We start from the raw sequence: 27,849 nt of genomic DNA on the forward strand, positions 1-27,849 counted from the left end.
TTTTCCTCCATCATCTTGATATATTTGTCACGTCTGTTTAAATGGCGTGATAAGAAAGCCAAGCAAGCAAAAAAAAAACCATAATCCCAAATGACTGAAAAAGTTGTGTCCACAAAGCTGCTTCTAGTGAGTTTCCCGTTTGTTTGGAGTTCCTACTAGACAACCCAGAAGTGACCCTGCAGAATTGTTACAGCTTTATTGCTGAACCAATGTAATGAATGTTGGTCTTCTCTCCACCAGATAAGTGACCTGAAGATGAAACCCTCTGCCACCTATGACCTGTTAGTGGATGGTGTTGGGCCATGGGACTTCACTGGCAATTTTTTTCCTTGTGAGCTGCTACTTGTTGGAGAGGATGCCTACCCCATGCTTGTGAGCTCTAAGAAGCAGGTTCTGATTGCTGTTTCACAGTACGGGAAGGGCCAGACGGTGGCTGTTTCCCATAAGGGAATCTTGAAGGACTCCCAAGTTTTCCCATTTCCTCAGAAATGCTGTGGAGTGGCTCAGGCCTTCCCCTGAGGCCCTGGTTGGGGTCCATCCTCATTTGGATTCCCTCTCCCAGCTGCTGATCAGGGCTGGCATCAAAGTACAGGCTGGGGCAGAGCTCAGTCCCTCCCTGGGGGTGTACTGATGGATGCCTATGACAGCACGCAGGCAAAAGACTTGGTTGACTTTGTAAAGGGGGGTGGAAGGCTGCTCATTGGTGGCCAGGCCTGGCACTGGGCTAATCAACATGGCAAGGAAAAGGTTCTGTTTCAATTTCCTGGCAACCAGGTAATGAGCGTGGCTGGCTTGTACTTCACAGGAAATGTGGTAGAGAAAGGCATCTTCAAAGTTGCCAAGAATATTTCCAAGATTCCCTTAATTGTCCTGTGAGTATCTGAACTGCTCTCTGTTTAAACAACTGATCAGGTTATGCAGGTGAGGTGTTTATAGAAGATTCTTGAGGTGAGAGATGAGGGTGATGCCGAATGCTGGTTCTTTAATAGCCAGGATGGGATGCAACTGTTGTCTTCTGATTTAAGGGGGACCTTCCTGCTGTTTGCAGCTGGAAAGAATGGTGTCTTTGACTGCTTCCAGGGAAGTTGGGCCATGCCTGGGGAATTCATTCAAGGGGAAGGAAACAAGGGGAGCCATCTTTTAGAGCAGTCTGATCGAGTATGCAGACACAGCAACACAGAGGCAACAGGAGTAATTCCTTTCCTTCTCCCCAGATGTGTATGATAAGGGCAACTTTCCTACAGTTCAAAACTAGGTTGGAGATGGAGCAGCAGGTCAGCCCTCTGGGCCAGGCTCTGGCTGGCAGCTGCTAAACCTGTTTAACCTGTTACTTGCAGAAATTCACCTTCAGGTGAAACCCAGGGGCTGGTGCTGGTGTGCCACCTCCCTTCTCAGCTTCTGACATGGGCTGTGGACAGGAAATCTTGGTGCTCCCAGTTCATTTGGGATTCCAGCCTGGTCCCTTGGGTACTGGAGCAGCAGATATAAAGCTCAGGGCTGCTATGACTCGTATTGCACAGCAGACCAGGCAGGCAGCAGTGTCCTGGGCATTGCTCTGCTGTCTTCCTCCACCTCCCTTTGCCAGCAGGTGTGCCAGGCATACCTCACCCCACTTTCTGCTGAGTTACACAAGGCAGAGCAGGTTCTCCAAGGAACATGAGTGCTGCTGCACTTCCTCTGTGTGGCAGCTTCATTTCGCTGCAGTGCAAGCTGCAACAATTACAATAAAATTCCCTGCAAGTCTTTCCTTAGTAGCCTTTTCCTTGTGCATATGTAATACTAAATTTCTGTTATTTTCAGACAAAATAATTGGATTTGATAGTCTCTGGATGCCGAATTTGTTTCCCAAAAAAGGTAGTAGAAAGCTGTTGAATTCAGCGAAGTGCTTGGACACAGCTAACAAATTAAGTTACTAAATTAAAATTTGCTGATTCATTCTTGTTCCCATCTGCAGTGCACGGGCATGTTCCCACTGCCTCATGTGCAGTGCATGGAAGAGAGAGAGTGGTGGAGAACCCAGCAGAGAGAATTTACATAGCAATTAACAAGACTTTAAATGGTAACTTTGTGAATTACACCTTGTTTAGGGTACTTTTGTGGTGGTTTCCTTTGGATCCAGAGCCCCAGAGAAATGTGGATACCTAATTTCCATACAACACAACAGCTTTGTGCATCTGGGCCTTCCCGCTGGTCTTTGCTTAACCCACAGAGGATCAGACTGCGCTTTAAGGCAGGTGCTGTGCTATATGCATGGGCATATACTCTGTGTGATAAAAGGTCTCAGTAAAGTCATAACCAAAGGAGAGCTGCAGATTTAATTCCTGTCCTATGGGCATGCAGAATGGCAGCATCTTTTACTCTTATTGAGTTGGCTGCAATGGCCACGTAACAACAGATTATTTCCAGGTGTTGCGAGAAAACTGTGTTTTGCTTAGGAGAAAGTGTAAACAAAGCAAATGAGAATAATTCAACATGTGTTTCTTCACAGTGACATACAGGAGTTATATGGAAATAGCAGAGATAAGAGGGCCTTACACAGTATAATCTCTTTTTATTGTGGAGACCAACAGTTCCCTTAAGAAGGCAGCACAGCCGACAGCCCAGCTGAAGTGCCTCTACACGAATGCACGCAGCATGGGCAACAAACAGGGGAGTTGGAAGCTACTGTGCTGCTGGAAAGCTATGATATAGTGGCCATCACTGAAACCTGATGGGATGAATCCTACAACTGGAGTGTGGCTATTGAGGGCTACAAGCTGTTCAGAAGGGACAGGTGAGGAAGGAGGAGTGGAAGTGTTGCTCTCTATGTTAAGGAATGGATAGAGTGTGAGGAGATGTCCCCAAAGCCCTCCTTGGGGTCAGAATAAGAGAGAGTTGAGAGCTTGTGGGTGAGGGTTAAGGGGCAGGCCAATATGAGAGAGAGTGTTGTGGGTGTTTATTACAGGCCACCTGATCAGGATGGGGAAGTTGATGAGGCCTTTTACAGTCAGCTCAAAGTAGCCTCACAATCGCAGGCCTTGGTTCTCGTGGGGGACTTCAATCACCCTGATATCTGCTGGGAATGCTACACTGCCAGGCATCTACATTCCAGGAGGTTCCTCCAGTGTGTTGATGAGAACTTCTTAACTCAGCTGGTGGAGGAGCCAACGAAGAGTGAAGCACTACTGGATCTAGTGCTGACAAACAAAGAGGGACTGGTGGAGGACATGAACGTTGGGGGCAAACTTGGTTGCAGTGACCATGAAAAGATAGAGTTCAGGATCGTGGGCAGTACGCGCAAAACAACAAGTAGGACTGAAACCTTGGATTTCAGGAGGGCTAACTTCGACCTCACCAAGAAACTGCTTGGAGAAATCCCATGGGATAGGGCTCTGGAAGGTAGGGGGGCTCAAGAGAGCTGGTTGATATTCAGAATCACAGAATCACATGGGGTTGGAAGGGACCTCCGGACATCATGTAGTCCAACCCCCCTGCCAAAGCAGGTCCACCCAGAGTAGGTTGCACAGGAATGTGTCCAGGTGAGTTTTGAATGTCTCCAGAGAAGGAGACTCCACCACCTCTCTGGGCAGCCTATTCCAGGGCTCTGCCACCCTCAAAGGAAAGAAGTTCCTCCTCATGTTTAGGTGGAACTTCTTATATTCAAGTTTATGCCCATTTCCTCTTGTCCTGTCACTGGGCACCACTGAAAAAATCACAGAATCACAGAATCTTCATGTTTGGAAGGGACCTTTGAGATCATTGAGTCCAATCACAAAAAAAAAAAAAAAACCCAAACCAAACAGACACAAACAAACAGACACAAACCAACAATCTCGGGGACTAGAGCATGCCCTGAATTGTCATATCTACACGTTTCTTAAATACCTCCAGGGATGGTGACTCCACCACCTCCCTGGGCAGGCTGTTCCAGTGCCTGACCACTCTCTCAGTAAAGTAATTCTTCCTAATCTAATATAATCCTCCCCTGCTGCAATTTAAGACCATTTCCTCTGGTCCTGTGCGCCATCCTCTTGACACCCACCCTTTAAGTATTTATCAGATCCTTCCTCAGTCTAAAAAAGACTCAAATCTCTCAGCCTTTCCTCATAAGAGAGAGGCTCCAGGCACCTAATCATCTTTGTAGCCCTCTGCTGTACTCTCTCCAGCAGTTGCTGTTCTGCCTGTTCTTCTTGAACTGGGGAGCCCAGAACCGGACACAGTACTCCAGATGGGGACTCACCAGGGCAGAGTAGAGGGGGGAGGATGACCTCCCTCCACCTGCTGGTCACACTCTTCCTGATGTACCCCAGGATGCCATTGGCCTTCTTTGCCACAAGGGCACATTGTTGGCTCATGGTCATCCTACTGTCCACTAGGACTCCCAGGTCTTTCTCCTCAGAGCTGCTCTCCAGCAGGTCAGCCCCCAACCTGTACTGGTGCAGGGGGTTGGTTGTTCCTCCCCAGGTGCAGCACCCTACACTTGCCCTTGTTGAATTTCATCAGGTTCCTCTCTGCCCAACTCTGCCATGTTGTGGTGGCAACCCACGAGAGCCAGCTGTTCTCTCCAAAGCCGGCCAGGTTCATGCACAACGCTGTCCGCTGGCTGGATGCTGGGAGAAAGGGGCTGGTGGGTGTGGATGCCAGCCTGAAGAAACTGTATAGCCTCCTTTCTCAGGGAGAGGTGCAGTCACAGGTGTCACAGCTGACATCAACCTGTACTGCTGCTCTTCTTACAGCAACAGAGAGGTGGAGAGGGTTCACACCTTCGTGGCAGAGGGAGGTGGCCTACAGGTTGGAGGCCAGACCTGGTACTGGGCTTCCCAGAACCGTAGCAAAGCTGCTGTGGCAAAATATCCTGGCAACAAAATCCTCAACTGCTTTGGGTTGAGCATCCTGGGGCAGAGCGTCTGGGCAGCCAAGCACCTGGCCCTGGGGTCTGGGGAGCACTACTACTTCCGCAAGGCGCTCGCTCTCTTCAACAGGCATGTACACAAGCATGAGGAGCTCCAGGCCCCCTCGAAGGACTGGCTGCAAAGGCTAGCACAAGACTGCACTGCCTTTCTGCACATCCCAGCCTACGACCGCCCTGCTTATGCCTTGGTCCACAGCATCCTGACCAAAGTGCTTCAGAGAAGTGGGATCCCACACGGCAGCAGGCACTGCCCTGTCAAGAGCAACACCAAAGAGGCAGTCCTTCTCTGCATGGCAACCGAGCTGTCCCTCACCATGACAGACAGTGCAGCCCTGGTGCAGAAATCTGCTGCTGGGGTCTGTGCCCTCCCTACCACTGTGGAAATTGATGGCACAAACCCAGGTGAGTATATGTCCCTTCCTCTTGAGGCATCCTGTTGCTGGGATCAATGGGGCACCCATCCTCAGTGTGCACGTGTCTGGCTATGTCTGAACATGAGGACAGATGTACAATTTCACTGTGGGCTTGTGAGGAGGCTGGCCTCGGTAGTGGCAGACAGGCTCCTTTTGTGGTCAACCCTGATTTCAGTTCTCTGAAACACCCTGTGGAAGTCTTACTTCCTTGCTGTTCATGCACAGGCACCTGGGGGAGAAGAACCACCTAACAGAGTCACCTCAGAGTACTAGGCAGAGGAGACTTGCATTTCCATGGGAAGACTGTCTAGAAACATGCTGAATTGTAGTGGTATGGTAGGGTACCCATCTTACAGTTACACCTAGTATAGGATAGTCATTTTAGGCTTTCTTATAACTTCAGTCAGCTAGAAATGAGAATTCGTGCAGGCCCCAGCTTGTGCTGGGCCAGTCAGTAAGGAAAAATGTGATGTAACTGTCAGTCAGTTATTTAGGAAATGTTTTAGGACCATTATGGCTTCAACAGTGTTTAATACCACCACGGTGTGCACCTCTTATCAGGCCTTTAGGGTAAGAGGATCTGAGGAGAGGGGAGAGGGGGAGGTGTTGGGGTTTTGGTTTCTTTTTTTTCTTATTATTATTTTTAAAAGATACTAGTAAACACATTTAAACTTGGCGTTTCCAGAAGTTCAAACTTGGATGGGCTTGCTTGCTAATGGCGTGATGATCTTCTTCATGCTGCTACCCTATTGCTTTAAAACTGTATTTCTGACAAGTTGGGTAAAACCTGAGACAGTTCTGTGACTGTAGAGCAACGAAAAAGGAAAAGATGGGAGTATGCTTCTATTGCAGCTTAAAATCTCCAGAATCCACAAAGTCAGGCTGAAATGCCTGACTGTTGAGGACTGTGTTCTCCCACCTTTAGGTAAGACAGCCTGGAGGAGTATGGGACTCTACCTCCCTGAAGGGCACACAGCAGTTATAACATTCCCTTGCCTGGTGGTCAGTGCTGGTCTAAAGGTAAACTCTCTCTAGTTTGGCTTCTGCTTACACGGATGTATTTGTCAGGTGAGCACTCAAAAATAGCTTGCAAGGTTTTGCTGCCTTTTCAGTCCTCTCTTACTGCTGCCACCCTGTGGCACTTTCAATGCATTGTCATTTTTCACATTTCCCACACTCTTCTGTTGCATTCCTCTTATTTCTGTGTGCTGGGAAGATAACTGAATATGACTGCTGCCTGAAGGCAGCTGTATTTGTTTTGTTAACGTGCAAAGAGAACTGATCAAGGTGAATTTCATGCCCAAAATAAGTACTTGAGCCCCTCTATGCACCAAACTTAGTTCTGTCTCTCTAGATCTCTCATAAGGTACTTTCACAGTGCTGTCACTATTGCTCATGTAGATATATTCAGATCAGATATAAACTAGTTACTTGGGATTCTGTTCGCTGCAAAGTATGAAGCAGATAAATGCTTACCCGCTTGGATATTTTTGCAGTGAGCTCCCTGCAGCTGAAATGCAAAGTTAACTCAGGTGTTTCTGTCTGATCCTGTAGCCACATGCTGTCTGTTTTACTGGTATAAGGACCAAGCAAGAGACACAGTTAAAGAAGCCAGCAGTAATCACATCTCTCCTACTCATATGTTACAGGATGTGACTGATGCTGGTGAATGGTGAAGGAATGATCAATGCAAGCACAGTGCAGTGAAAGAAGTCCTGCAGTACCTTGAACTGCTGGTGAAGGATGTAGTTGATCCAGTAATAATGGGAGTATTGCTGTACGCTACTTGAGACGGGGATAGCACTGAACTTCACCAGCTTTTTTCATTGTATTTGCTGCTTCTGGTCATTACAGGCTGAAAGCCTAGGCTGGGTGACAGAGCCCTGGAACAGGCTGCCCAGGGAGGTCATGGAGTCCCCTTCTCTGGAGATTTTCAAGACTCGCCTGGATGCAGTCCTGAGTGATGTGCTCTGGGCAATCCTGCTTTAGCAGGGGAGTTGGGCTAGATGATCTCTAGAGGTCCCTTCCAACTCTGACAATTCCGTGATTCCGTGTGCATGTCCTGGAAAGGCAGTGCTGCAACAGATGACTCTGAGTGTTGTGGTCAGTCTGCCAGGTCGGTCTTCCAAGTCACACTCAGAGACCTTTGACCAGCTGTTCCTACCCTTCTGTTTGCCAGGTGCAGATTGGGTGTCACATGGATGACCTTTCTCATGCCACAGAGCTGAAGCGAACCCCAGTAGTAATACGTACCTGTGATATTGCCTGCCAGAAACAGTCTATTTCCTGCCTCTGGGGTGGCCTCACTTACATCATAGTACCACCAAGGAGCATCCCGGGGAAAGTGCCCATCACAGTAGAAGGGCAGTCAGAGCTCCTTTCTTCAGGCTTGGTAGGTTTGTTTACCTTGGTGCCTTTTTCCTTAGTGCTGCTCACAGTGCTGCTATCTCTGCGACTGAAAGGAATGTCTTAGAAATCCCTGGGTTTAGGAATACCCAGATTTAGTTTCCCTGCTTTGTTGTCTTCTGGGATTCTGGGTATGTCACTTAGTCACTTTGTGCCTGCTACATGGCAGGAGGTAGATAAGGGAGCTGTCACAAAATAGGCAGAATTTGTCCAAACGGACATTTTTTGAGGTTGGAGTTGTCATTTCTGATGGAAACCGTTGTGTTGGAGGGAGACTGGCTGACCTCTGCCACAACAAAGCTTGCATTGCACTCTGCCTGCTTTACTGTGTCCCTGTATGGGAATCTCCAGTCCCTACAGTAAATCCCTCTGCTGAATTTCCCATGTTTTCCATCAGTTTATCTTCCTGTATACAATTTCTTCTTGCTTTTCTGTCAAACTAAGCAAAACCAGGGTTGGTATATAAATTGCAAATATCTGATGGAGAAGAAATGAGATCATCAAGGGATCCTGGAGAAACCTGGTGCTTCTTGTTCTCGGATGGGAAACAGGGATCTGTTCTTGCTATGTTACTGCTCTGGTATATGCCAGTCCTCTCTTTCTGTCTCCCATCCATTAAAGAGCCTGAGGAGACTTCCCAAGCACAGGATGAGGATTAAGTAGTTAACAGCCACCACCCCTTGTCTCACAACTAACACATACTGTTTTCCAAGACAATTTCTTGACTGTGGTCTATTTCTCCATCTTGACCTCCAGGAGCATGCTTAAAAGTCAGGGCTGTGTTTAACTTATTTTCTATGTTGTTGGTGTAGGGGAGACCTGTGAAAGCCAGTGGAAGACCTGTATCAGGCACTACTCTGCTCCCTGGGCAGAACTTGCTGTTGACAATCTCATCCTGACAGTGCCATCTGACAGCATCCACCACATGGAGAACCCAGAGCCACTGCTGACCTTCTGGAATCAGATCATGGTGGCAATAAGCAAATTGGCAGCCATACCAACAAAATTCCCAAGGCCAGAGAGGATTGTAACAGATGTCCAGATCTCATTCAGTAGATACACTGTCATATGGCCTTCTCAAGGGGTTAAGAGGCAAAGCGGCCTCTAGCAGCAATGTCTGTTCCTTCAAGGCTATTTTGCTAAAACCAGACTGGGAACATACGTAAGGTGTCAAATGACTGTGACCCTTGCATAATTGTGATCTATTCTATCAGGATGGAAACATGGTAAGGTGGGGCTTAAAAAAAATGTATTGACCCTTTCAGATGCCTCCCTTCTGGCAAAACTTAGCTGTTCTGCTGCCAGGGCATGTTAAGATGCAGAACTATTGACTGCAGTGGCTTTGACTCACATGTAGTTAGTCATTCTCCCTCCTGAATACACTGTAGAGTCAGTACAGCTGGCAGATGGTGACCTGATTCCTGTTTTTCCCTGCCTCAACCACAGGACTGTTCTCACGCATTCAGTGGCAGTTTTTAAACCTGTGTGTGCCTATGTGCTGGAGAGGGGCTGCACATGGGTTACTGTGGGTAAGGCTTAGCCTGAGAAGACGTGTGCCTGAGATGATGGCAGAAGCAGAATCAGTATCACTGTCAAAGCCCATGAGTTTATAGTTTTGCAGCTGATGTTCTCCCACCCCAGCTTTTCAAGTTGAGAACTGAGTGCATTTGATCTAGAGTCAAATTAGATGGTAAACACGAAACTTTGCAATACAAGTTTTGTTCATTTGTTTTTCAAAATAGACTAAATTCATCATCCCACAATGAGACAAGGACTTGGCATGAACCCTGGTGTCCTAACCCTTTGCTAAGCCACATGGAAAGAATTTGTTGCACATCTTGGGAGTGCTAAGTTCTGCTATCCTGAGCAAATGCCAATTGAAAAGGTTATAATCTGCAGACACAAATTTCCCTTCAGTTTTGGGTGGACTAGTTTCACTCACATTTCTGGACCTGAACTTCTTGGGTGCCAGTGGCTGCTAAATGCATGCATCCCTCTTATTAAAAAAGAGGGACCTCAAGATCTTAAATAGTTCCTGCAAGAAGGGCGTTGCCGTTCATGTTCTCCAACTTGAGTTGTCTGCAAGCTTAGTGATCAAAGACGGCTGTGTAGTCTCTCTACATAGTGAGTGTAAAGGGCTGCTTATCCCCTCCTACAGTAAATGTTTGAGTTTGGAGATGTGACTCTTTTATGAAGTTTTGGGAATCTTGAGAAGGACAAATCAGGGATGAAGACACCAAGGAGACATGAGCAAAATCCCTTGCAGTGCAAGATTCTTGCCTAGCATGATGCTGGGACGTTGTTTATAGTATAGCTATCTTTTGAGGTTTAGAACAGACTTCCATGTGTCTCATCCACACTGATGACTAGTGGAGTATAGACCTGCAGTATCCACACTCTTAACATAGGAAGACTCAAGCTCTGCCAGGATGCTGAATCACATTATTGCATGATTCGGTGGCATTATCTCTGCTCAGTTTGTGAGAGTTCAGGTGTATCCTGGACAATGGTCAGGCTTTTTCCCTCATCCTAAAGTCTCAACCTCAGTCCAACCATGAGTGTATGCTTATAGGATCATAGAATCATAGAATTATCTAGGTTGGAAGGGATCTATAAGATCATAGAGTCCAATCATTACCCTAATGCTGCCAAAACCACCATTAAACCATGTACCTCAGCAGCATGTCTACCTGTCTTTTAAATACTTCCAGGGATGGTGATTCCACCACTTCCAAACTGACTGACCACCGTCAGTCAAAACAGTGCTTAACTGATAGTTCAGTACTACCTGTACATTGCTTATTTGACTATTTGTTAGGGTGAAACTTGTACTGTTTCCTTATCTCCCAAAATTGTCATTTATGGCAATACACTGTGGTTTGTGAGATGGAGGAAAAGCACTAGAGAAATGAAAAATATAGGCACTGGAGTGAGAACTTTCGTGTTGGTACCTGTCTTTCCTGCAGGCTGGATGCATGCTGGCTACCCCATCATGGGCCACCTGGATTCAGTGAAGGAGATGTTAGACATGAAGCACATGCAAACTACTGGTCTTTGGGGTCCTGTCCATGAGCTCGGACACAATCAACAGCAGAAAGCATGGGAGTTTCCCCCTCATACCACAGAGGCCACCTGCAACCTCTGGTCTGTTTATATCATGAGAACGTGCTGGGGATTCCCAGGCATCAGGCACATCAGGCACTTAGGTCACAGTGTCGGGAGGCAAGGATAAGAGACTATCTGAAGAAAGGCACTAAAGGACTGGGAAATGTGAACTGCTCTGGAGACATACCTGCAGGTAACTGGGAAAAGCAGGTGTATTCTTAGTACAGTCAGTGAAGCCTGTGTTCAGAAGGATGCCTCTACAGCCTGATGACTGTAGCTGTCATGCCTTGTAAGATGTTTGCTTATAATCTGGGTTCATCTTGGGTCCAGAAAGCACTCTATCTATACAGACAGAGCGTTTATTGCTGATTTTTCCTGCAAACCTTCCTTTGCTAGACTTGGGCTTAGCCACTCAGGACAGAGCTTAGTTCAATATACTAATCTTTTTGCCTAGGAGAGAAACAGGAATTGCTTCTTGTTATACAGCATGGGAAAAGGATGATCAAATTTAGGCACAGCTTTTTAATCTGCTGCACATTTTCTGTGGGACATTGGGCTAGTTGGTAAAATAAACCTCTTGGCATTGTAAAGTGTCTAGAAGAGCCAGGCTTCTAGTAGTATCCTGGTGAGTTACATGACTAGGCTTCTCTTTACATAGCAAAGAGCAGGGTTTTCATATCAGCCAACGCACTGAGTAGAGCCAGTGTAGTCCCTCAAGTGTAAGGAGACGGGTTCAGCTTATCCTCTTGCACATGTAGCTGGATCCCTCACTGTAGTTGAGACTCTAAATCATGAACCCTGTCCTAGATTAAAGTGCGTTCTTTTGGGAAGGATGCGAGAGAGATTTTTCCCTTCCCTGTTGCGTGAAGAGGCAAAATAGTTTTGGCAGAAAATAAACCCCCTTGCGATCTAACACTCCTCACCGAGGTGGGAGGCTAGGGGCGGCTGGGTTTAAATTCTGAGTGATGCCCAATTCACCACTATCAGTCCAGTCACGTTTAATATATTTTAAACTATCACAATTCTGGATACACTAATAGTAGACTGCACCTTCAGTCTAGTCGTGCTCACGAACTAGCACGGCCACACTTTAGTGTCTGGTCGCGTTCAGTGAGAAACCGAAACGGCCAGCTACGTAAACAGTGCAGTTTATTTAAGCAACAGATACAAAGGTTCTTATGGTTTGCCGGTGATAAGTACACTGTCTGCAAAGCACATGCAAGTAAAAGAAAAAATGTTAATGGTACAAAGCACGCGACAAAGTTACAAACAATACAGCCTGGCTATAAATGTAACAGGTAACCCTCTAGAGAGATTTCTAAGTTCCCCGAGGAAGCACTCGGTATAGTCTAAGTCTTATCCACAGACGTCCCTATGGGGGGGAAGAAAGGCTCAGCCCCTCGACTGGTCCTGGGAGTCAGAGGCAGTCCATGATGGGGTCCTCCCTGACTTGTTTACGATGGTGTCTTCCCTAGCATGCCCCCTTTCTCGGGTTATTTTTATATTATTTTTTACCTTCAAGGTGGAGTTTGAGTGACTTTAGTCATAAATACCTTTATTATGATTGGTGTAAAATTCTCTCGCTTCGCATTTAAAGGTATAGTTTACGAAAAATTCAGGGCACAGACTCAAGGAGGAGTGGTCGCACCTTGGAGGCAGGCAGCCTTCGGGCTGGAGGTGTGTTTTGGTATTATAATGACATTATAATGAGCAAAGTTCGCACAAAGGACAGCATTTCATCAAAATTTGACAGACTGTTGGCTCAGGGTAGCAAGCATGCCGCTTATCAGTTCCATAGGATCACCTTGTTCCCATTCTGCTGTGTAATCACAGAGCTTGGCCTTGGAATCTTCACTCCACTCCATCCTCCGTGTTGCTTTTGTTCAGGGAGTCATAGATGTAGCGGATTCCTTGCATACCAGCTGCTGCTGTGTTCCACCCTGGAAACGTTTCGATTTTATACCTGTCCTTAATGTGTGAACAATGCTATATATTTTTAATAAAAATTATATCTTAGGAATTATTCCACATTCCCCCTTTCCCTTTCTTCCCTGTAGCAACTAGTAGCCTAATGGAGAGAGCACTCAACATTTTACCTGGGAACTTTAAGGTGAATATCCATTATGATGGCTTAAGCTACTGCCTGTTGTGAGTACCCCTCAGCCCCCTTGTCTAGGAGCTCTCAGATCTTATATGAACAACAAAATATTTATGGGAGGAGTATTGATCCTGAATTTTTCCACATCCCAGAGGACTGCCTGAATCATCAAGCTGAAAAGTCAACCTCTGTTTTCTCTGGTGCAACGAATATCAAAATATACAGAGTGGAACAGTTTCAAAAGGGGAAATTAAAATTTTCCCCACACTACCTTGCTAGTAGTGTAAGGCCACTTAGTGCTGGCCTCTGCCGCACTGCCTCACCCACACCCTATGGGCTGGGATCTCCTATCTGGCTACTGACAGGACTGCTGAGATAAATGTGACATGAAAGAACAATTACAATTCTGTCTGTATTACAGCTATATTTTTTTTTTTCTATGGAATGGTTTCTATGTTCCTTTGAGCCCCACATTTGGCTGTGCCATTTAGATGCTTTTCACATTCCTTCAATCCAGGAAGGCTTGAGCATTGGTCTTCAGGCCTTTTTAGGTCCAGCTCCTGTATGGTTCTTACATTTTTGTGGCAGGACGGTCTTGCCATTGCCTGATGGAGTATACCATCTCTCAGAGTTCAGCCTGGTTACCCATTTACCACCCCAGAGTTGTCACTAAGCCTGTAACACAGATCCTGAAAAAAAAGAGTATAAAACAATTAGAAAACTAGTTAATTGGCCCAATGAATTTACAGATTGAATGGAACAACAAAACTCCTGTCTGTACTGTTTTGTCTCCACCTCCTTACTGCTTGCTTTGGAGTAAAGTCAGAGACCTCCCAGATTCTGTCTAGACTAGGAAAAAGTAGCACTTGCAGCATGCTCCAAAGCACTGGTTCCCCATGTTGTCCAGGATGTCCCACAGTTCGCTCCCACAAGTACCTGTGTTTTCTTCCCATAGGAAACTGGTGGCAGGGGAGGGAACAGACAAGTAGGAACACTGTGGACATATCGTGACAAGGGGTTGTGAATTGTCTGGGATGCATTCTGCAGTTCAGACATAACCTAATGGTGTGGAGCCTCCACTCCTCCAGTATAAGTTGGCTTACTGCTTTTGACCTGGCACAAGACCAGACCACTTCACGTCCCACCTTCCAGTCAGCCTCCTCATGAGTCTCCAACCTTCTCACAAAAACATACTGCTTAGTCCATAGCTAGTCTCAGCACCAGAAGTTTCCATATCAATAGGGGACTATGAGGAGTAAACAACCTCCTGTTATTCTTCTGTACTCTAGTGCTGTAAATTATGCTCTGAAGCCTAAAAGTTGGATGCCTTCATCTAACTTTACATTTATTCTAAAAGACACTGCAGAAACCTATGCAATTTTCTACTGCTTGTAACACAGGAATAACGGCAGCGAAATGAGAAGTTCCTTGTTTTTACACTGTATTCTTCTCCTTCAGTTGCAGGAAGGGTTTGGTTGGAACCCCTTCACCCAGCTCTTCTCTGACTACCAGAAAATGTCCACCATCCCAAAAGACAACCCTTCCAAGATGAATTTGTGGGTACAGAATTTTTCTCAGCAGGTGAACAAGAACCTGGCTCCTTTTTTTACAGCCTGGGGTTGGCCTATCAAGAGCTGTCTGTGGAACTGTCCTCTTTACCCAGCTGGGAACAGGACCCAACTAGATCTTAGAGACCATGAAGGAAAAAATATCTAAACCTTGATTCTCAGACTAGCTATGGTCTATCTTTTCCCCCTTGCAGCTCAGCAACCATCTAAGCCATCTTCTGAAGGGTTAAATAACAAATGAGCTTTGTTCTGTGTTCTTTGCCACAGGAGGAATATAATTCTGAGTAGATTTAGTTCCTGCAGAACCTTTCTCTGATGAAATGGAAATTTTCCGGGTGAAGCAGTCACTGGAGCGGTCTCAAGGATAATACCAATAGAATATGGGTCTGTAAGGCAAATAGTAGCCTCCACAATGTTGTATTCTTCAGTTATAATTTCAGTAACATGACATTTTCACTATGGTTTTGATTACCCTAAAATCCCTAACTTTAATCACTCTAAGTATGCAGAACTTCCACACCTACTCACATGAAAGTGACCTTATAGTGCTTATATACAGCTGATATAATACATAGCTGATACTGAATTGCTGTAGATATCTTCCTACATTGTATGACGGTGTGACCCAATGCCCAGCTTTATGTAAGACAATTATGTAAAAGTTGTAGCTGTCACTCTTACCATAGCCTGTCAGCAAGATACATGCCATGCAAGACTGCAGAGTGGAAACAAAGAGGTGACTTGAGTGTAGTCAGTAGTGGTTTAACACATTGACTCATCAAACATTAAAAAAATAGGCACTGACATGATAGGATGAGGGAGCAGACAGGCAGAAGACAGCAGTTCATCAAGACAGAGGTCCAGCCTTTTCCACGGAGCAACAGAAATTAAATCTTTCTCCCTCCTCAAACATAATTGCTTGGATAGCAAACCACACTGGTGACTACACAGAGCTGGCAAATGTGTCAATGCTTAGCCTAATAGCATACCACTCTGTTGTGGTTTAGCCTCAGACGGCAACAAAGAACCAGGGGGCAGCCGCTCGCTCAGATCGGGACCCCACTGCCAGCGTGGCCGGGAGGGGATAATCGGAAGAAAAAAGACAAAAACTCGTGGGTTGAGACAAAGGCAATTTAACAGAACAGCAAGGGGAGCAAGAAACAACAACAATAATAACACCGACAGAGGAATACACAACCACGAGTACAATACCACCGCTTGCCGACCGTACCGGGACGCCCCCCGACTGCTCTGCTCCCCCCGGGGATGACTTCCTCTTCCGCCCCCCCCGACTTCCTGTCCCTCCCCTTCCCCGGCCAGCTCCGGATACCCCCTGGGCATGGCTCAGGTGGGATGGGATACCTGTGCCCCTGCTGGATCCTGGGGAGAATTAACCCTATCCCTGCCAGACCCAGGACACACTCCCAACCCATTCCTTGTGTATCAGCAATAAATAAAGCAATTGTTGTGGACTTGCAGGTTGTGTGTGTGGTCCTACTTTCACCTCCCTATGGCCAGTAAAAAAAGCCTAAAGCTAAAAATCTAGCCAAAGATTTGTTGCAGCAGCTTTTAATTCTTGTTCTGGCTCAGATATGGTTCTGATTTTCCCATGATTAACTGGCCTAATATTTTGCTTTGTCTTTCAAATTTTCTTTCCATTCTTATTCTCTACGAGTTTTCTTCCAATAAAATAAAAGCAGAGGCTAATCATAGCTTAGACAGTGATTCAGTACCAGTTTCGTCCTGGTTTTAAGATTCAGAAGAAAATTTACATGGTATAAAGATTTAGACCTGCTCCTACCTACAGAAGCAGATTTCACCTCTAATAAGCTTATGAATAGAAGTTGAGTTCATGTACATTAAAAAAAAATAATTTTAAAATATTATCAGATCTGTTACCCAAGTATGGCAGGATCTATTACTTTTTAATGAATGGCACAACAAAATAGATCTTGAAATACTTAAGAGAAAAAAGACAAAAGAAAAAGGTGATGGGTTGGATTCTCAGCTAGGATGGATTAGTCCAACTATAGGGGCAGTGGGGCACTATAACATAATATAATATAATATAATATAATATAATATAATATAATATAATGGCACTATATTCCAGTGGGGCAGCTACAATTTATTTACACCAGCTCTAAATGCAGCCTGAAATATTTAGGCATGCATAGTAAAACAATTCAAAATTGCACTAACTCAAATTAATGCCACCCTCAGAATGATGTCTGTTCGCCTCCATAAAATAAAAGCAATGTAGCATAAATCAGAGAAAAGCTTGGCAGAAAGGCCAAACTGAGATTGTAGCAATAAAACAAGAAAACATTATCATAGAATGGTTTGGTTTGGAAAGGACCTTAAAAGATTATCTGGTTCCAACCCCCTTGCCATGGGCAGGGACATCTCCCACTAGACTGGGTTGCTCAAAGCCCCATCCAGCCTGGTCTCGAACACTTACAGGGATGGGGCATCCACAGTGTATAGAATTTCTTCCTAATATCTAATCTAAATATACCCTCTTTCAGTTTAAAATTGTTGCCCCTTGTCCTAATTGCTACACTCCCTGATGTGCACCCCTTTAGGTGCTAGAAGGCTGCTATAAGGTCCCCCCAGAGCCTTCTCTTCTCCAGGCTTGTCTTCGTAGGCAAGGTGCTCCAGCCCTCTGATGATTTTCGTGGCCCTCCTCTGGACCTGCTCCAACAGGTCCATGTCCTTCTTATGTTGGGGGCCCCAGAGCTCCAGGCGGAGTGTCACGAGGGTGGAGTAGAGGAGCAGAATCACCTCCCTCAACCTGCTGGCCACACTTCCTTTGATGCAGGCCAAGATGTGGTTGGCGCTCTGGGCTGCAAGCCCATATAGCCAGCTCATATTGGGCTTCTCATTAAGCGACAACCCAAGTCCTCCTCAGGCTGATCTCAATCCATTCTCCGCCCAGCCTGTATTTGTGCTTGGGATTGCTGCGACCCACATGCAGGACCTTGTACTTGGACTTGTTGAACTTCATGAGGTTTGCACAGGCCCCCCTCTCAAGCCTGTCACAGAGACAGCCTGCAAAATAACATGAAACATTTAATAATTTCTGTGAAAATGTAGTTTAAGCAGCAGTCAGAGAGCAGCATGCAGTCTGGGAAAATCGTAGGACACACCTGAGACTGACTTGAGCAGGAGCTGAAGTGGGAAAAAGGAATAGATTAGGATGCCACATTGACCTTAGCAGAAATGAAACCAGAAACAGATGATTTTCGTGCTCTGATAAAGTAAGAACAAATGGGTTCACTGGTGAGGTTTTCAAATTACACATAGACTTACTGGCTTCATTTTTACAGTCAACTTGTTTTTAGTGGAAAGTTGCCTGCTATTGCTATATACTCTCTTCTGCTAGTAGGGAGCTGGAAGCCCAACAAAGACCTGACAATGACTTCCTTTTATTGTCAGGCTAATGGTGATTTCACCAGTAGGTAAAGTGTTAGATTTGCTAAGACACTTGGAGAAACACAAAGAGGCACAATACCACTTCAAGAGAAAATGTGACATAAAATTCCAATGATTCTGTCAATTTTATTAACTACTTCTGTTAGCAAACTATTTTCAAACATGGCTTTTTCTTCTGTTGGTGGTAAAGAACTCAGTGGCATTGAATGAGCTGCTGATTTAATAACAGGTTCTGCTGATTTAATAACAGGTTCTGCTTTTGGTTTCCCAAAATTTAGTTAGACAACTAGAGAAATTTGTGCTATTTGTATTGATTATTTTAGCATTTGATTCTCCAATAGAAGCTGTAGGAAGTAATCCATAAATAAAGCATAGCTAAAATGGGATTCATCTGCCCTGGTTTAGGCCTCCAAAAGTTAGCCTTCTCAATCTGAGCTGCTCACCCAAGACTTCCTTTAGGGCCAATGCAGAGAAGCAGGCACCTGCAGAAGGCAATTAATCCTCTAAGACAGCAAAGAGGGTTTGCCCTTTTCAGGTCTCTATTTTTCTCTAAGGTTGGTTAGATGAATCATCCCCTTAGCATGAAAGGAAGAGAATTCTGTCGTATGGCAGTGACATATATAACTTTTTTTGATCACCTTCCTCACCTGTCTATGTGCACCTGTCTTGGGGACTTGAAGACTCTTCCCACTCAATCTTGCATAGTATAACAATATCAGTAATAGGAAAGCTGAATGTTTCACGAGAATGGGGAATGATGGCTGGAGAGGATGGATGACTGAAAGTGGCACTTGAAAACCTGCAATATGAGTTGGTTACTGTCAGAGCTCAGCAGAAGTTGGATTTCCATTACAGAGCAGTGAGGTGCTAGGGGTCCAGAGAGTTCTGTGGGACTAGAGGAGTGGGATAAAAAAAAAAAACTTGCTGAGTGATTTAATACTTGATATCTTAAGGCTACAGAAGAGAAGGCGGCTGTTGCAGGGGAAGAGATTTTGGACAGTTGGATGGAACTGTGGAGACTGCAAGCTATGTGAGTGAACTGAAGTTTGAATGGGCCACAGTATTCTCTAAATAAAACTCTTCTGGAATACAGGAACGGCTCTTTTCTTTGAGAAAATACAGTTCCTTTTGCATAATATTTTTTGAAACAATTTTGTTTGGTGTAAACACTGCATCATGCAGTGGTTCCCCTTTAGAGCAGTTCTCATCTTTGGTGCCACCTGCCCTGGGATACAAATACAGGATAGTAAAGGGAGGAGCCAGTGACAGACTTACAGAGTTGCCTTTAAAAAAAACATTATCAACAACTTTTAATAAAGTCCATAGGCATTTTCTGTTTGCAAGTTACAGCTCTTCTGAAGATGAGCTGCCTTCAGTTAAGCCCAAAGAGACACTGCTGAAGATGTAAGCATTATTTTTAGACACTACCATTTGCCTGGTTCATATGTTTGAACTAAACAAGAGCACAGTATCTAATTCTAAATCCTCTGAAATCAATGGAGGTCTGCTATACAGAGAGCATCAAGTAGCCTTTGGGTCAGAACTGAAGCTGAACCAATTCAGTCAGCTAGTTAAAAAATGCAGTTCCCCTTTTTTCACCTTCGTCTTGCTGTTCTCTGTTCTGCAGTTACATGGGATTTTGCTTTGTCCAATAGCTCTGCTCACGGACCACCATAATTTGCTTCTGATCTTTTTAACATTCTCTGTGTTTCCTCCTGAATTGCTTCGTTAAATATAATCTCTTTTTATCAATCCAATGGTCAACATCACTGCTGTCTGGGGCTGTGCCTTCTCTATTGTTTAAGAAAAAACATTTAGGATAAAAAGAAGAATTCTACATGGGAACTAGAGAATATGAAACACTATAATGCAAGTAAAATATATTGCAAGCGTTAGAGGTTTATTTTTGTGCATGTGTTACAGCAGACACCCTTTTTTTTCCCCATCAAAACACTTTGCTTAATGTAGGACTTATGAGACTTTCTACATATGTGAAATCATAGCTTTAAATTGTGCTGTCTAAGATGCCTTCTTCCTCCCAAGATAAAACTCATTCAGTGTATAGCAGTGCCGTGGTTTGGCCTCAGACGGCAACAAAGAACCATGCGGCAGCCGTTCTCTCGCCCCCCCCCCCCCCCCCACCCCCGGCCGTGAGGGGAGAATGGGAAGAAAAAGGCAAAACTCATGGGTTGAGACAAAGGCAGTTTCACAGACCAGCAAAGGGAACAAGAAAACAACATCAATAACACGGATAGAGGAATATACGAACACGATTACAATACCACCGCTCACCGACCGGACCCGAGAAACCCCAGCCCCCTCCCAAGCAGCGACTTCCTGTCCCACCCACCCCCTGGCAGGGAATTCCCGTGTTCCTGCTAGATCCCAGAATTAACCCTGTCCCCGCCAGAACCAGAACAAGCAGAGATGGACAATCAGACAGTATTAAAATGGAATGTCACCCTTAAATCTGACGGTCTTACTTTTTGCAACTTAAATAACATTGGTATAGCATTCCTATACATTTTTGTATGTATCTAGATGTATAAAGGCCACTAAGTATGAATATAATTAGACATGGGATTTGTTACATATGTGTATATGCTTTCCCAATTCAATATTGTTCAGTTTTGAACAATGCAGTCATTATTCTATTTTAAATTTGTCTGCCTTAGTATGAAACATGAAACTGTTGTAGTAAGTTAACAGAGAAAATAAGTGGCTTAATCATCAAGTATAATGGATGTAAGAGCGATTTTACTATATGTGTAGACATGTACTTTATTAGATAGGAAATAGCCATCTATGATCTTTCATTATTAAGATATTGGTAACTTATTTCCATAAAGTGACTTAATTGACTTAATTCAAGATATGTGGACGTTTTCAGATCAGGCATACTTGGCATTTATCACTCTGTAGGGAAATGTATAGATCTGGATTATTTTCATGAATTATTCCTCGTTCTCCACTATGATAATCCAGATTCAAGCATGCAGATGTAGGACCTTGAAAGTGGGAACTTTATTATGACTGTGAATTCAGAAAAAAAAATCATAAAACTGAGAAGAAACTGTTCTGATCACTGATGCACTGAAGAAAAGGTCCCTTGTGGGACCGTTTCAGAGGCAAAGCACTACATTGGATATGCAGGCTGTGGCAAAGGCACTGGCTCTGTAGTACAGGTTATGTCTAGATCTACTGATAGATCTGCAGCTTATGCAAACCATAGCCAGTTTTAAACTCTCGTGAATTGGAGGATGCTCATCAGTAGTTGCCATAGCACAGAGCTCTGTAGGAGTTAAGTGCAAGCAGTAGCCTGGCCTGTGCAGGTCGAGAGAGAAACATGCACACTGACAAGAGTTCATTGCAGGCTACAGGGGACTGCAGATGTTTATCCTGTTCCGAGGGAGCTTCCTTACTTACCCTGTAATCATCATACCAAATTAGAGCATTGTTTTTAGGCTTAAGTTGCCTTTCATAACAGTGAGCTTCTGCAAACCATCCCCTCCAAAATAAACAGAGTTCTGCAGAGTATGGAGATTTCATTCTGGTAAATGCCCTCTGTTCTTTGAAAAAGAAACAGTACAGTACAGCTTGGGTGCCATGCCTATTGATAAATCTGTGGGCTTTCATGAAACCGTAATCCAGATATCCACAATTTAGATGAGACTTCAGGAGTAGATTAAATGAACTTCATCCTTAAGTATCTGATATTATCTTCCTTGTATGCAATGTTTGCCTATCTTCCTTTTTTGGACCTACCTTTAAAAGGGGGAAAAGTAGGGAACGTGACTGAAACAATGCACTACATAAATTAATACCCGTTACTTCCTGCCTTTGCCTCTACAGTAAAAATTGTCCCCGCTTTATGACACTGGATTAACTCCTACATTGCCAATAATTTAGATAGACTCTGTGCCTGGCTAGAACAGCTGGTAATTATTTATACAGAAAAGCCCTTGGTAAAGGAAAAACGCAAAAGAACATTGGTGGCTGTCTGAGAGCTCAAGTGCTTGCAAACCAGAAGCCTTGACTTTATCCTATCAGATAATCAGATAATCATATTGGATTGAGCTCTCCGATTATGCTGTTCCTTCATGGGGCTAACATGTATGTAAGCTACTTTGCTCTTTGGAGCCATTACTTCCTCTGGGTCCTAAGAAGGTTCAGGATCACTGCCTTTGAGCTCAATACACTGGCTAACTTGATAATTTCTTTGGGAGTTGTTTGGGGTGTTGAATTCAATGGGCTTTCACTCTCCCCAGGGCTGGGCTCAAAACTATCAAATGTCTGGAGCTTGCTCCCACATCAAAAGTTCAAGGAGGGAAGAGTGGTGCTTGTTCTCACTGTCTCCGGGAATAGCTTTCAGCACAGCAGAAACACTGATTCTCACACTCTCCCTAGTCACTCACAAGTGGCATTCCCCAGGGCTCAGTACTGGGGCCAGTTCTCTTTATCAATGATCTTCACCGGGGGACTGGGTGTAAGTTTGCCGACACCACCAAATTAGGTGGGAGTGTTGACCTGCTTGAGGGTAGAAAAGTATTGCAGAGGGATCTGGACAGGCTGGGTTGATGGGCCAGGGCCAACGGGATGCGGTTCGACAGGGCAAAGTGCCAGGTCCTGCCCTTGGGTCACACCAGGCCCATGAATGCTACAGGCTTGGGGAACAGTGGCTGGAGAGCTGCCTGGCAGAAAAGAACCTGGAGGTGTTGGTTGACTGTCAGCTGAATATGAGCCAGCAGCGTGCCCAGGTGGTCAAGAAGGCCAACAGCATCCTGGCCTGTATGAGGAACAGTGTGGTGAGCAGGGCTGGGGAAGCGATCACATCCCCCTGTACTCAGCACTAGTGAGGCCCCACCTCAAATACTGTGTCCAGTTTTGGGCCCCTCACTACAAGAGACATTGAGATGCTGGAGCGTGTCCAGAGAAGGGCAATGAAGGTGGTGAAAGCTCTGGAGAACAAGTCTTAATGAGGAGCAGCTGAGGGAGCTGGGATTGTTTAGCCTAGAGAAAAGGAGGCTGAGGGGAGACCTTATTGCACTCTACAACTACCTGAAAGGAGGTTGTAGAGAGGTGGGGGTTGATCTATTCTCCCAAGTAAGAGGTGATAGAAGAAGAGGAAATGGCCTCAAGTTGCACCAGGGTAGGTTTAGACTGGATATTAGGAAAAACTTTTACACTGAAAGGTTTATTAAGGATTGGAACAAACTTCCCAGAGAAGTGGTTGAGTCAACATCACTGACAGTATTTTAGTGATGGTTTTTGTCAGTTAGGTTGATGTTTGGACTAGATGATCTCAAAAGTCACTTCCAACCCAGGTAATGCTATGATACTATGCAATGACAGGTGTGACATCATGGGGGGGAACCTTGGAGGTCCCAGATGTAATGTCACAAGGGCACTCAATGACATGCATGATGACACAGGGGACCCGTGCGGTGACATGCAATGATAGCCCAGCTGACACATATGATGTCACGGGGACACACACTGACACATGTCACGACAAGGAGGTGACACACGATGACAAGGGGAGATGGCGGCCACGTGTGATGCCACCAGGGGCGAAGAGGTCATGATAACATGTGGGATGAAACAGGGAGTGGGATGTGGGAGGTGACATGCAACAACACATGATGCCATGTGATGTGATATGTGACATGATGGCACATGATGGCATGGAGGAAAAATGGGGAGGAAAAAAGTCAGATGCTCTGTGTGCAAATCAGACGGACTTAAAAATTGGAAGACAAAACATGTGCTCTTCTCCTCGCTGAAAAGACAGACAGTTGCAGAGAACAAAGAGCTTTTCACTGCAGAGCCTATTTCTCTCTTGTGTGGAGCTTGTGTGGAGCTCTTGTGTGGGCTCCTGTCTTGGCTTTAAGGACAGTCAGTAGTAGTGATGTGCACAGGGTGACTGTACCGTAGGGTTCATCTTTCAATCCATTGGTCCACTCATGGGCCTTGGTGTCATTAGGGCATGCAGGGGATGCCACCTGTTAATCTAGAAGCAGGCTCAGATTTTCAGTAGACATCAAGCCCTGCAAGCAAAACCGGTTACAGTCATTTCCAACAGATGTGTTTTGTAACAGCTGCACAAATAAATCCATAGTTTATAAAATTCAGTGAGACAATGGCTACTGTTAAAAAACAAAGCTCAAACAATAAACTTAACTAAATCTAATCTTCAAGTTGTGGAGAGCTTTTTGCAAAATAAATTTCATAGAGCTTGACAAGACAACCTCAGCTTTGTGCCAGTAGGTCCCATTTCTTTGTTCAAGGTGAGCTGGCTGGTGATGAGTAACGCTCTATCACCAAAATAATTTCCTTTACAGTATTTTTGATGCTCTTGATGTGCACACTTCTTATCCTCACTAGAAAGGCGGGAGCTGCTCAGTAGCCCTTGAGGCCTAGGTTTCTCCCCACATTGCCTTCTGTTAGGATTACAGCGTGTTCCTTTCTTACAATAGTACCAGAGTACATCTTCCTGAATATAGTGGAGAGAAGAAAGTACCTTGCAGCTTTCTAACTCCCCACAGGAGGGCTAGGGGGTCATCACACTGCAAGTGAGACTGCTGCCTCAAAGAAGGGCAGTCAGTCCCCCGGGAAAATACCCGCTCCTGTCATCCAAGTACATTGCCCCCTGAGCGACAGGCAATGCACAAGCTGAAGAACTAGGACAGGGATGCCTCTCACTTTGTCCCCAGCTGGGTGATGTGCCACAGATAACATAGTTCAAGATAAGGTCCAGCATGTTTCTGTTGCTCTTCCTCTCAATCAGAGCAGCTGATCAGAAACAACTCTAACATAAGCTCTCGGCAGCCAGGCACTACAGCAGTGTAACTGTGCAATGTTGCTGGGTGCCTTTTTGAGTCCCATCAGGGTGGTTTTCAGCTTTCTTTTCCCGGAATGCTTTTTTGCTTAGCAAGACAGCATGGAAAACAGTCTACCCGGAGATGGACTTTACTTCCCTAGTGACTCGCTAGACTATTCAGCAGTTGTGCCTCCTCCTATTAGCCCCATAATTTAATTGGAATATTCATTCTGTCTTTCAAAGTTGCTGGCCTGCAGCTTGGTACAGGTAACAGCTTTTGGCTCTGCAAGTACATCAAATGAGCTTTAAAATTGCCGCTTCTCAGCTGCCACAAATGGATGAAATGCTGGCTAGCAGAGATCAGCCACGGTATACCCTTGACTTCTGTGGATCAGGAGTTCACCTTATTTCAGTAGCTTTGTGTGTACCGGGCTGTGGAATAACCATTATCCCACTGTGAATGTGCAATCGTGAGACAGAAATATCTATGAATGGAAAGAGAGGGAAGAAGTTTAAGGAAGGCAAAGGAGGACTGGCAATCCCTGGCTCTTGTGTAGTCCCCATCACTGGGTATTTGAGTGCTGTCGTCAGAAACGTCTTGAGTACCGTTATCTGGACTTGTTGTTAGTGTCAACATGGTGGAAGAGGCACTCTGTTCTGAGGATTCCTTGTCTTTGTCAGCACTACTGGGGTATTAAGGAGACCTGGTTACAAATCAGGTTCCTGCTGGATGTTGTACAAACACAAAATGGAAAAAGATCCCAGGTCATTTATGTGTAAGACGTGAAATTATTAAAAAAAAAAAAAAAAAAAAAAAAGGAGAAAATACAAGGAGAAAAGAGTAAGTTTGGTGAGTTTGGTGAGAATAAAGGAGTGAGGAATACCCGTGGAGCTGAGGGAGCGAAAAGAAAAGAATAATTGCAAGGAATTATATCTGGAGCATGCCAAATGATTTCACTGGAACGACTTCTTACCTTGACAAACTTGCTCTCGAAGACCTGAGCAGAGGCAAAAGGAGGATATTCTCCTTGCCAAAGAAGTCTCTGCAGATCACCCTCAATGGGTGCCTGACTCAAACAGATGCTCTTAAAATCAAACCTGCAATTCATTTTGCCTAGCCACAAAATTAAAAAAAATGTACAAGTTAAAGAGAATAGAGACAAAGAGGCTGATATGTTAAAAAAACCCAGCCAACCAACCCCTGATGATTATGAAAAGAAGCAAGCATCATCCTTCCCAATAGGTTTATTATTCGACTCAAGAGCAGAACACCTCCCCCCAAAACACACGTCTTTAAGAACATGCGCTCTCAGGTGCAAAGGGGAACTCTTGACTCCCCTTTTACTATTTCTTTAAGGAAAACGGGCCTGTGAATCTATAAACACCAGCTTTTCTATACGCCAGTGTGTTCTTCTTCTTCCTAAGTACTCTTGTATATCTCTGCCAATGCTAAGATAACGTTTTACTGGTGGATTTTTCCTGAGCGTAGTGACATACTCACTGTGCAAGTAAGAGCAGAACCCCTTGGGCTGGTCTCAGTGCCGGATGGTGACTTCTTTGTCCCTCTTGCCTCAGGAGTCAAGAAGAGGACAGCACTTGGGACACCTTCTGAAGGAACGAGTCTCCAGCAGCAGAGTGGGCTGACTTTCACACAAAAGCTGGAGAAGAAGTAACATAAGATTGATTCAGTGAGGGGGAAAAAAATTCAAGGCAGCTCATTAATTACATTTCGTAAGTCTTCACTAAACAGCTCCTTTCTGTTAACACAAGTAGGTACAAAGGTCAAATGATTTGTTCACAATTGCTCGCTAAGGGCCAAGAAGAAGACAAATACCCTGCTGCTGGGATTTTAAAAAAAAAACCCCACACGTAGCAAACTTGTACTCGCCATTCCTAGCTTGTTTCCCTTCGGTCAATCCATTTCTTACACAGAGGAGCACGGCTAAGGAAAGGGAGGACACGAGTGCGCTAGTACCTTGTGTGGAGCCTGCTGGAATTCTCCCGGCACGGCCCCCCAATTCTCCCCCACGGCTCCCCCACCTCTTCAGGGGACCTGGGCGTCCGGGTGCCTCAGACCCAGGAAAGGGGGAAGCGTGGATTAAGGGAGCCTTGGGAGATGACCGGGTCCCCCCAGGAAACCACCACACACACACCCCCCAAGCCTGTGTGTGCCTCAGTTTCCCTTGCGTGTGTGTGTGGGGGGGTATCGCTCCTCGGACGCCAGGATCCCCCCCGGCCCAGCGGGCACTGTCGCAAAAGGGCCAGAAAGTGGGGGGGGGAGGCGGGGCCGATGCGGTGGCGCCGTTTGGGCGGGAACGGCCGTTACCGGTCACTTCATGGCCCCAGGAGGCAGCAGCTCCGCGTCCTCAGGCTCATCTGTCCCCGCGGCTTCCCGTGTCCCCCACCAGTGTCCTCTCACCCCCCAATACCTCCCCTCAAGGTCCCCCTCACGCCCCCCCGGGTCCCCTCAGTCCCCCACCCCATTCCCCTGGGTCCCGTCAGGCCCCCAATGCTCTTTTAGCCCCCCAGTGTCCCCTCAGCCCCCCAGGCACTCACAGCTCCTCAATGTCCCCCCGGGTGCCCTCATCCCCCGTGTCCCCACAGCTCCCCGCAGTGTCTCCCTGGGCCCCCTCAGCCCCTCAATGTCCACTTAGCCCCCCTGGGCGCCCACAGCTCCTCAGTGTCCCCCCAGGTCCCCTCAGCCCACCTGGGTCTCTCTCAGCCCCCCTGGGCACCCACAGCTCCTCAGGGTCCCCCCAGGTCCCCCTCAGCCCCCTAACGTCCCCTCAGCCCTTCCATAGCCCCCCACCAATGTCCCCATAGCCCCCCTGGGTCACCTCAGCCCCTCATAGCCCCCCACCAATGTCCCCTTAAACTCACTCTGGGTCCCTAATGTCCCCTCAACCACCCCCTTCAGCCCCCCAAATGTCACCTCAGCCCCACTGGGTCCCCTCAGCTCCCCCCCAGAGCTCCCCCCAATTGTCCTTTGAGCCCCATATGTCCACTTAGACCCTGCCAATATCCCCTCAGTACCCCCCATGTCCCCTCAACCCCTCCATGTCCCCCTAAACTCCTCTGGGTCCCCTCAGCTCCCCCAAAAAATGTCCCCATAG

At 45.9% G+C, this 27,849-nt stretch overlaps 1 pseudogene; it reads left to right on the forward strand.

The window, feature by feature from the left end:
- The first annotated feature begins 218 nt into the window (after positions 1-218).
- On the forward strand, positions 219-14,613 carry LOC141478241 (TRPM8 channel-associated factor 2-like; annotated as a pseudogene).
- Positions 14,614-27,849: the final 13,236 nt, after the last annotated feature.

The sequence above is a fragment of the Numenius arquata genome, unplaced genomic scaffold (assembly GCF_964106895.1).
Source record: "Numenius arquata unplaced genomic scaffold, bNumArq3.hap1.1 HAP1_SCAFFOLD_305, whole genome shotgun sequence".
Lineage (NCBI taxonomy): Eukaryota > Metazoa > Chordata > Aves > Charadriiformes > Scolopacidae > Numenius > Numenius arquata.